This window comes from Sorex araneus, chromosome 7 (assembly GCF_027595985.1).
Source record: "Sorex araneus isolate mSorAra2 chromosome 7, mSorAra2.pri, whole genome shotgun sequence".
Taxonomy (NCBI): Eukaryota; Metazoa; Chordata; class Mammalia; order Eulipotyphla; family Soricidae; genus Sorex; species Sorex araneus.
The window spans coordinates 36,829,611-36,839,165 of NC_073308.1; positions in this window are offsets into that span (position 1 = coordinate 36,829,611).

Genomic DNA, 9,555 nt, shown 5'->3' on the forward strand with positions numbered 1-9,555 from the left:
CTTCCTTCCTTCCCTTCTTCTTTTTTTTGTTTGTTTTTTTGTATTACACCAGGTGTTGCTCAGGGCTTACTCCTGGCCTGCACACTCCTGGCAGTGCTTGGAGACCCTGTGGGTTGCCGGGGATTGAACCCAGGTCAGCCACGTGCAAGACAAACACCCTACCCGCTGTGCTAAAAAAGAAAGAACTCTGACTCATCTTTTTTTCTTATTCTTCTTTTTCTTTTTTAACAAAATGCCTTGGTGGGAAACCTGGTCTTCCCTATCTTAGTGGCTTTTCCTTCTCTGGGATACTAGATCCTACCTTCCCAGAATTGTTACTTTTTTTTTTAATTGTACCTTGCATTAAATATGCTGTGACTGGTACTAGGTTTTAGGTTCAGCTCAAAATATTTTCTTGGAGGCTTGCCCTTCAAGTCCATGTTCTGCCTAGAATGTATATCGTCACTTGTTCGTCTCTGTATGTCTTTGCTTGCCTAGTTCCATTCTGGAGGAAACTGTGCTCTCTCTTAAAGCTCCGGATATGGGACCTGGGAATCCCTCGTACTTCTCTCTTTCTGTCCCCTCTCATCTCTCTAAACAAGTTTCAATAAAAATGATCTTGCCTCGCCAAAATCAAAATAGTTTCATGGAAGAGAAGTCCTTGAGATTCTGACTTTCATGAACTCAGAACTCATCACTCTGCAGCTCCCCCGGAGACACGATGCAGTTCCTGGCTCTGTTAAGATATCCTCGGGAGAGCCAGTGATCGTGCAGTGGGGACTCGCCTTGCACGCAGCTGGCCCGGGTTTGGCATCCCTTCTGGTCTCCGGAGCCCTGCCAGAAGTAAACCCTCAGCACAGCCGGGTGTGGCCCCCGAACCAAAATAAATATCAAAGGGAGGAAAGTGCTTAGTCATTCGCCAAGAACCTTTAGGAATGCATTCGGTTAAAAATAAGTCCCAGCTGGAGCTAGAGCAATCGTACAGCAGGTAGAACATTTGTGTTGCACATGGCTGATCTGGATTTCATATCCGGCACCCCATATGGCCCCCAGAGCACCACCAGAAGTGGTCCTGGAGTAAGCCCTGAACACAGCTGGGAGTGACCCAAAATCCAAGACAAAATTGAAATGAAGATAAATGATTTGTGAGTCTCCCCTTTCTCATTCTTCCTACTTTCTTCTCCACTGGGGCACTGGATTTACCTGATATTCTCCACCGAGAATGATTGATTTCTTCCACAGCCCACACACAACCAGGGAACTCTAATCTAGAGGAAAGCCAAAGATGGCCCATTGGGATAGATGCTGGTTATCAGTACCTGGGAGCATCTGCTAAGAAGGACCTTCTTGTCTCCAAGAGCAGGAAGGAGCATAAAAATGGCATATACCTTGTCAGCAAATGGTTTTGAAACTGTCACAAATAAAGCATAGAGATACTCTTTCTCGGTGGCCAGAGAGTTCATACAGAAGGCAGGGCACTTGCCTGGCATGAGGCTGACCTGGGTTGAATTCCCAGCGTCCCATATGATCCCCTGAGACCACCAGGAGTGATCCCTGAGCACAACCAGGGATAAGCCCCGAGTACTGCCAGGTGTGATCCCAAAACCAACCAAATTTAAAAAAAAAAAGAGAGAACACCTCTGTGTTATCATTAATGTCCACTTGCCCTCAGCACAAAACTAAGCCACAAAGGTAATAAGTATCAGCTAGATTCCTAGGTAGAAAATACTTGAGCCTTGAAAGTTTCTGGGTACCCAGGATTGTTCTACCCAAATCCTGATGCAAAACAACCAGAGTTCTCTGAAATTGGGTTTAAAGGACACTTCCCCATTCTCTGGATTGCCTCAAAGTATGTCTTTGGGATATTCCAATGGCCCACTCTTAGAGGGAGCCAGACTGTTTGGAGTGGCTGCCTACTGCATCTGCTAAGAGATTGGAATGGAAACCAGAATGCTGAGGCCAAGAGACAGAAGGGTGTAACACCTTTAAAAAAGTCTCCCAAGCACTGTGAGTTGGCCATCCCTGATAGCCCCACTAGCTCTCAAGCTGACAACCCTCATCTACAAGCCACACAGAGCTGAAATAATCCACCCTGAGTGACACGGTAATGAGCTGGGTGATTCAATACACACGTGGGCTCAATTTGGGGCCCACCTCAATTGTCTTCCATAGTTATCTATGGTAAAACAGGGTAAAATCAGGCCAGAGAGACGGCTCAAAGGCCTGACCGCATGCTCTGCAGGCAGGAGACCCAAGTTCAAGGCCCACATCACAAAGTCCCCAAGTCTTCATAGAAGTGACCACTCCCACCATAGAACCAGGCATAGCCCCTGAGTACCACAGGTATGGCCTGAAAACAAAAAATAGAGTATAACTTGGTGATTGTGGCCTAGCTTGCTGTGATTCTTATCTAATTTTGTTCTTGAACTCATGGAAAGAACTTGGGGGCTCCTGGGCCAGAGGGCTAGTACAGGGGGTGAGGCACTTGCCTTGCATGCGTCCAACCCCGGTTCAATCCCTGGCACTGTATTTGGTTCCTGAACACTACCCAGGGTGACCCCTGAGCACAGGGTGGCCCTTGAGTATCACTGGGTATAATCCAAATCCTCATGGAGAAAGAAAGAAAGAAAGAAAGAAAGAAAGAAAGAAAGAAAGAAAGAAAGAAAGAAAGAAAGAAAGAAAGAAAGAAAGAAAGAAAGAAAGAAAGAAAGAAAGAAAGAAAGAAAGAAAGAAAGAAAGAGGGAGGGAGGGAGGGAGGGAGGGAGGGAGGAAGGAAGGAAGGAAGGAAGGAAGGAAGGAAGGAAGGAAGGAAGGAAGGAAGGAAGGAAGGAAGGAAGGAAGGAAGGACTGGAACACAGAAGAGATAGTAGAGTGGGTAGGGTGTGTCCCTTGCATATGGCCAACCCAGGTTCAAACATTGGCACCATACACAGTCCCCCAAGCTCTGCCAGGAGTGATCCAAGGAGAAATATGGGCACCGCAGGGTGTGGTCCAAATGCAAATGAACAACAAATGACCAAAGTTGAAATGTGAGTGAAGCATCAAACGAAGAGCACCAAGATGAGTCCTTTGCACTGTGGTGGGAGAGAGGACCGAGGCCTGACCCTGCCACTCATTTGCTGGGTGACCTGAGAGTCACAGGATCTTTCCAACTGAAGCAGGCACGGAGGTGAGGAGGGGGGGGGGGGCGGGGAGTGGGAGCTGGGGGATGGGCCCCCCTGCGAGGAGTTCTTGGGAAGTAATAAAAATGAAGATGGAATTTAAGAAGTCCCTCTGTTGCTAGCGCTAAAGTAGCAAAATGTATTATGGTTGTACCTGCCTGTTGGACACAGAACTGAGGTCTGTAAGACTCTGATACCAGAGAAAACTGAACCACCACGCCCTCCCCCAACACCCCCCCACCCCAGAGATCTTCAGCAGATTGTGATAAGGACAGGAAGACGGACCATTGGCCTGTGGTCAATGCCACTGACAATGACTCTTTTATCTACGTACAAAGTACCACGTGGAGGCAGGTGGGGAGAAAACCTATAAAACCAAGTCTGGAAAAAAAAAAAAAGAAAAAAAATAAATTAAAAAAGGGGGGGGCTGGAGTGATAGCACAGCAGGTAGGGCGTTTGCCTTGCACGTGCCAACCCGGGTTCGATTCCCAGCATCCCATATGGTCCCCCTGCACACCGCCAGGAATAATTTCTGAGTGCATGAGCCAGGAATGACCCCTGTGCATCGCCAGGTGTGACCCAAAAAGCAAAAAAAAAAAAAAACAAAAAACAACCAAACCAAATCTGCAGAAGCGGGGGGAAGGGGGGGTGCCTTCCCATTCCCATTCTGGGGGTGGCCCCATTTCCCTCACCCGAGATGTGGACTCGGTTTCTCCCCTTTGAAGAAGCCCTTGTTCTTCCTCGATTGTTACTCTCCTCTTGCCTTCCTCATAAATAAGGAATAAATAAGACAATTTCACTTCACTCTTGTCTCCTCCTGCAATTCCTTTCTGCGAGGGGAGAAGACAGACCTGGAAGGTCCTAACGAGGAGTAAGGACCGACTTTTCCCCCAATGGGCGATTCCCGAGTTCCATGGCTGCCCAAGAAACCTGGTGTTGGGGAGCATCTCCCATACCGGGCAGCACAAGTGGAGCCCGGGGCTGCCTGATGGCCCCGTGGCGCTGGTGAGAGGCGGGGGCTGTGCCCTGCAGGCGCTCACCAGCCCTAGATTTCCCAGGATTCCAGAGGCAACCCCGCCAACAGGGGAAGCGGTACACTCCCTTCTGGAGGGGGGCTGCCGGCTCTCCTGTCCCCGCCTCACGAAAGTCTCTGGACACAGCCTCTGCCGCCTTCCCTCCTCACTTGCACGCGTGCAGCTACGGCCCCTAGCCACTGGAGAATGCCGTCACGGGGCTGCACCCCCCAGAACACTGACTGTGATTGCCTGTGTGTGTGTGGCAGACTAGTGCACGCTGTGACATGTGTGAGCCCATTCCACTTGGGGCCCACCCGCTGATCCCCCGCAACAAAGTGCTCCCTAGCCGCTCGTATCAACCCAAACTCCAATCTAACCTGGCTCAGAACTAGCTGTGATCTGGAAAAGTTTCGATCCGTTTTCACTGTCTCCTCTCCCCCCCATCTGGACACTGGTCCCCTCAGTCCGCACGTACTGCCAAACGGTCATAGTGTTGAATCGTGTTGAGGGTTCAACAGGAAACAGAACACAGTCCCCGTCCTCCTTGGCTTAGTCTTTTTTCTTTTGTAGGGCTCATCCGACAGTGCTCAGGGGTTACTCCTGGCTCTACACTCAGGAATTACTCCTGGGATGCTGGGGACTGAACCCAGGTCAGCCCATGGGCAAGGCAAGTGCCCTACCCGCTGCCCTCTCCCCTCCCGGCCCTGAGCTCAGTCTTGCAGGGGAGACAGAAGCCGTAAACACGTGACCTGTCATATGTGTCATAGGTGGAGAGCCATGCTCTCCCTTAGGGGAGAGGTGAATCCCAGCCCCACTGGAGGACGCAGACAAGCGGGGGTGGTGGGTGGGGGGGGAGGAGGGAGGCTTGCTGAGAAAGAGAGAAGAGGGCAGGGGTGTGGCTCAGTGGTGGAGGCCTTGCCTCATGGGTGAGGCTCCTGGGCTGTCCCCTGGCTGCAAACAAGATATGTAGCTTGTGGGCTCATTTATTGCTAATGGAATGGTTGGAATGCCTCTCTCTCTCCCTCTCTCTCCCTCCCTCTCTCTCTCCTCCCTCTCTCCTCTCCCTCTCTCTCCCTCCCTCTCTCTCTCCCTTTCTCTCTCCCCTCTCTCTCCCTCCCTCTCTCTCCCTCCCTCTCTCTCCCTCCCTCTCTCCCTCCCCCCTCTCTCCTCCCCCCTCTCTCCCTCCCCCTCTCTCTCCCTCTCTCTCCCTCCCTCTCTCTCCCTCCCTCTCTCTCCCTCCCTCTCTCTCCCTCCGTCTCTCTCCCTCCCCCTCTCTCCCTCCCCCTCTCTCTCCCTCTCTCTCCCTCCTCTCCCTCCCTCTCTCTCTCTTCCTCCCTCTCTCTCTCCTCCCTCTCTCTCTCCCTCTCTCTCCCTCCCTCTCTCTCCCTCCCTCCCTCTCTCCCTCCCTCCCTCTCTCTCTCCCTCACTCCCTCCCTCCCTCTCTCTCTCTCTCTCTTTCTCTCTCTCTCTCTCTCTCTCTCTTCCCCCCTCTCTCTCCAAGGAAAGTCCCCCTCCTTCAGGAAAGAAGGGAACAGTGAACGTGCCCCCAGGAAGGGGGAGTTCCCTGTCACTCCTTGCTCTGTGTCAGGGGTCCGAGTCAGCTCCTGAGGGCTGTGGGCTGGGGACGTGCTGTCTGCTCCGTGTGTGGGCACAGCCTGGCTCCTCAGGACAACGCCTCACAGCTGTCGCTGCCTGAGGCCGCCAGGACCGCCAGCCAGGCTGCCAAACACGCCGTTCCCACAGGACCAGCAGGGCGAGGCCTGGCCTGCTCCGGGACCCCACAGGGAAGGAGCGGGCTCTCTCCTTCGTCGTGGCGGCCCACCGCCTCCTCGAGGGGCCTGGCCCAGCGGGGAGCAGAGCCTAGGCCGGGGGTGGTCTGGTGTGTGCCTGCTCCTGGTTTCAACTTCTCAGTCTTCCCAAGGGCCTTTGGTGGAGCAGAAGGGCGGGAGGGAGAGAGAGAGAGAGAGAGAGAGAGAGAGAGAGAGAGAGAGAGGGCCGTGCTCTCCTCAGGGTTTCTCTCGCAGCTCACACCAGAAAGGCAGGTATTGGCTGCCTTTGCCTCTCAGACTTGTCTGGACTAGACGGAGAAGCTCCGGGTTACGCGCAAATGAGGCTGGTATGAGGGGAGTGGAGAGCTGCACAGAGAAGCCACCGTTAACCCCTTCCTGAGGGGCTCGGCTGCTCCCCCCACCCAGCGCTTCCCCTTGCCCCCTGAGTGGACGGCCTGGGGGGTGACACAGAGTCAGCTCTGGTCACTCTCTCAGTGTCTCACTCACCACACACTTCGCTCCCAAAGTCGCAGCAGCAGGGAGCACCCAGGAGAAACCAGAGCCCAGTTCAGTTCTATCTCGTGGCCAGGCACAAGGTCCAACTCTCTGGGTCCAACACCAGAGACGCTCATCCCTGCCCTGACGAGCTCAAGAAAAACATTTCAAAAACCCTAAGAGATGACACGGAAGAGCAAGGCCCCGATCCAGGAGGGGAGGCCTTCACCCAGGTTTCTGTAGGGCAGTTAAAGATAAGAGAGTGTTGGTATCAGAGTGACAGAGAGAGGGTCGTAGAAAAGATGAAGTCACGCGGTTGGCTGCTACGGGAGTATGGTGCTGAGGGAAGTTAGTCAGAGGGAGGGGGCAGACGCAGAACAATCTCCCGAATGCAGGACATGAAGAAAACATTCCCCTATGTAGTTGGGAATAACAAAGGCCCAGAGGTAAGAGAAGCAATCATCTGGAGAACTGGTTTCCACTTGGAGTCTTGCCGCTGGGGGCACTCTGGCGGGTGGGCGCCAGGTCGGGGAAGGGAACAGTAGGACACTTGTGGCGGGGTGTGGTCACTCCACAGGAGGCGGAAAGTAGAAAGCTGAACACAGGTATTAGGTGTCTGCCATGGAGGCAGGCTGAGGGGAGGGAGGGAAACGGGGGGGGGGGGGGCAGTGGTGGAGGGAAGTGGTCACTGGTGAAAGGATGGGTGTCAAAATATTGTCTGACTGAAACTCAGTCATGAATAACCTTGTAAGTTTGAAATTCAGGTGACTCAAAAAGAGAGAGGGGCTGGAGCGATAGCACAGCAGGTAGGCCTTGCGCTCGGATGACCCGGGTTGGATTCCCAGCATCCCATAGGGTCCCCTGAGCACCGCCAGGAGTAATTCCTGAGTGCAGAGCCAGGAGCAACCCCTGTGCTTCACCGGGTATGACCCAAAAAAAGCAAAAAAAAATTAAATAAATTTAAAAAAAATTTTTAAAAGGACAGAAAGAGGGGCTGGAGCAATAGCACAGCGGGTAGGGCATTTGCTTTGCACGCGGCCGACCCGGGTTCGATTCCCAGCATCCCATATGGTCCCCTGAGCACCGCCAGGGGTGATTCCTGAGTGCAGAGCCAGGAGTAACCCCTGTGCATCGCCGGGTGTGACCCAAAAAGCAAAATAAATAAATAAATAAATAAAAATAAGTAAAAGGACAGAAAGAGAGTACAGGAAGTAAGACATTTGCCTTTTCTGTAGCCAACATTACGGCACTACACTGAGTGCCCTCAGCACCACCAAATGGGGCCCCCCAAAAACAAAAATAATAATAATTGAATAAGTGAATGTGATGCTTGTTTACTTTGTTGGGGGGGTGCTCTAAGTAATACTTGGGGGAATCAATTCAATGCCCAACAGTGCTGAGGACAGGGGATGGGTACAGAAGATGAAACTGGGTCCTTCTGCATGTGAGGGGGCACCCCCTCACCCCTCACCCCTGTAATGATTTAAGCACAAGAGTCCAGAAAAGGAAGCAAAATACCTCAAACCCAACAATCCAAAAATAACCTGTCAAAACCTGTAAACTGTGGTTTCAGCGGCTCTGCACCTGAGAAAAAGGGGAACCACCACTGTACACTGGAAAAAACAGGGCCAGTGTTCTGAGGAGACTCAGAGCACCCCAAAGTGGCACCGACCCGAGGCTGGGGGCCCTGAGCAGCCACGCCTCGATGGAGCCATCATCCCGCGGGTCCAGACGTGGCCGTGGATGGGCAGTCCTATGCCAGGCGTGTTTCCCGACGGGCCACGGACTTGTCCCCAGCAGCGTTACCCCCGGGCTGTTCCACTGTCATCTTACACCCAAGGCAACACCCAGCAGACAACAGCCAACCCGCCCGAGATCACCCAAGTTGTGCCGGAGGAGATTTGGGAATCCGGACGGATGCTGGGCACCTGGCATCTCTCTCCAGAGGATGCTGAAAAGAGATTGCTGGTGCTGGCGACCCCGGGGCCCTCCCTGAGGGGACCGGAGCACTGGTGGGGCCAGGCAGGAGCTCCAGGAGCCCCCGTGTCCGCTGGGGTGGTGCCGCCTGCGGGGGCTCCCTGCCCTGTGAGCAGCCGGGGTCAGGCCCCTCTGCCTCATGCCCACCCCGTCCTGTTAGCCACTGCTCTGGCACAAAGAGAGTTTCTGGCCTTAGCAGGGGGGAGGTGGGAGGGAGCGAGAAGCAATCAGGCCCATCTCCCAAGGGGGGACACGTGGGTGACACTGGGAGGGGAGGGGGGAATTCCCGGCGCCCGCAGGCCTGGCCAGACTGACCACACGGGCGGCGAGAGATGGCACAGGAGGCTGCTTTCTGGCGAACACCGGCACTGAGCTTTCCCAGAGGTGGAACTTTCGGAGGGAGGTGAGGAAGGCCCACAGCCCGCCGTGTCTAGGCGTCACTCCTGGCCCTGCTCAGGGTTCCACACGGGTGCCAGGGGCGAACATGGAGTGGGCCGCAAGACAAGCCTTAACCCTGCTCTCCCGCTCTCGTCCTTTTCTCCCTCCCTCCCTCCCTACTCCCTTCCTCCCTCCCTTCACCCCTCCCTCCCTCTCCCTCTCTCTCTCCCCCTCCCTCCTCACTCCCTCCTTTCCTTCCTTCCTCCTTCCCTTCCTCTCTCTCTCCCTTTCTCCTTCCCTCCCTCCCCATCCCTCCCTCGCTCCCTCTTTTCCTTCCTTTCTCCTTCTCTTCCTCTCTCCCTTTCTCCTTCCCTCCCTCCTTTCCTCCCTCCCTTCCTTCCTTCCTCCTTCCCTTCCTCTCTCTCCCTTTCTCCTTCCCTCCCTCTATCTCCCTCCCTCTATCTCTCTCCCTCCCTCCCTCCTTCCCTCCCCTCCCTTCCTCCCTACTCCCCTCCCCTCCTCTCCCTCCCTCTCTCCCCCTCCCTCCCTCCCTCGCTCCCTCCTTTCCTTCCTTCTCCTTCCTTCCTCTCTCTCTCCCTTTCTCCTTCCCTCCCTCCCCATCCCTCCCTCGCTCCCCTCTTTTCCTTCCTTCTCTCCTTCTCTTCCTCTCTCTCTCTCTCCCTTTCTCCTTCCCTCCCTCCTTCCCTCCCTCCTTTCTCCCTCCCTTCCTTCCTTCCTCCTTCCCCTTCCTCTCCTCTCCCTTTCTCCTTCCCTCCCTCT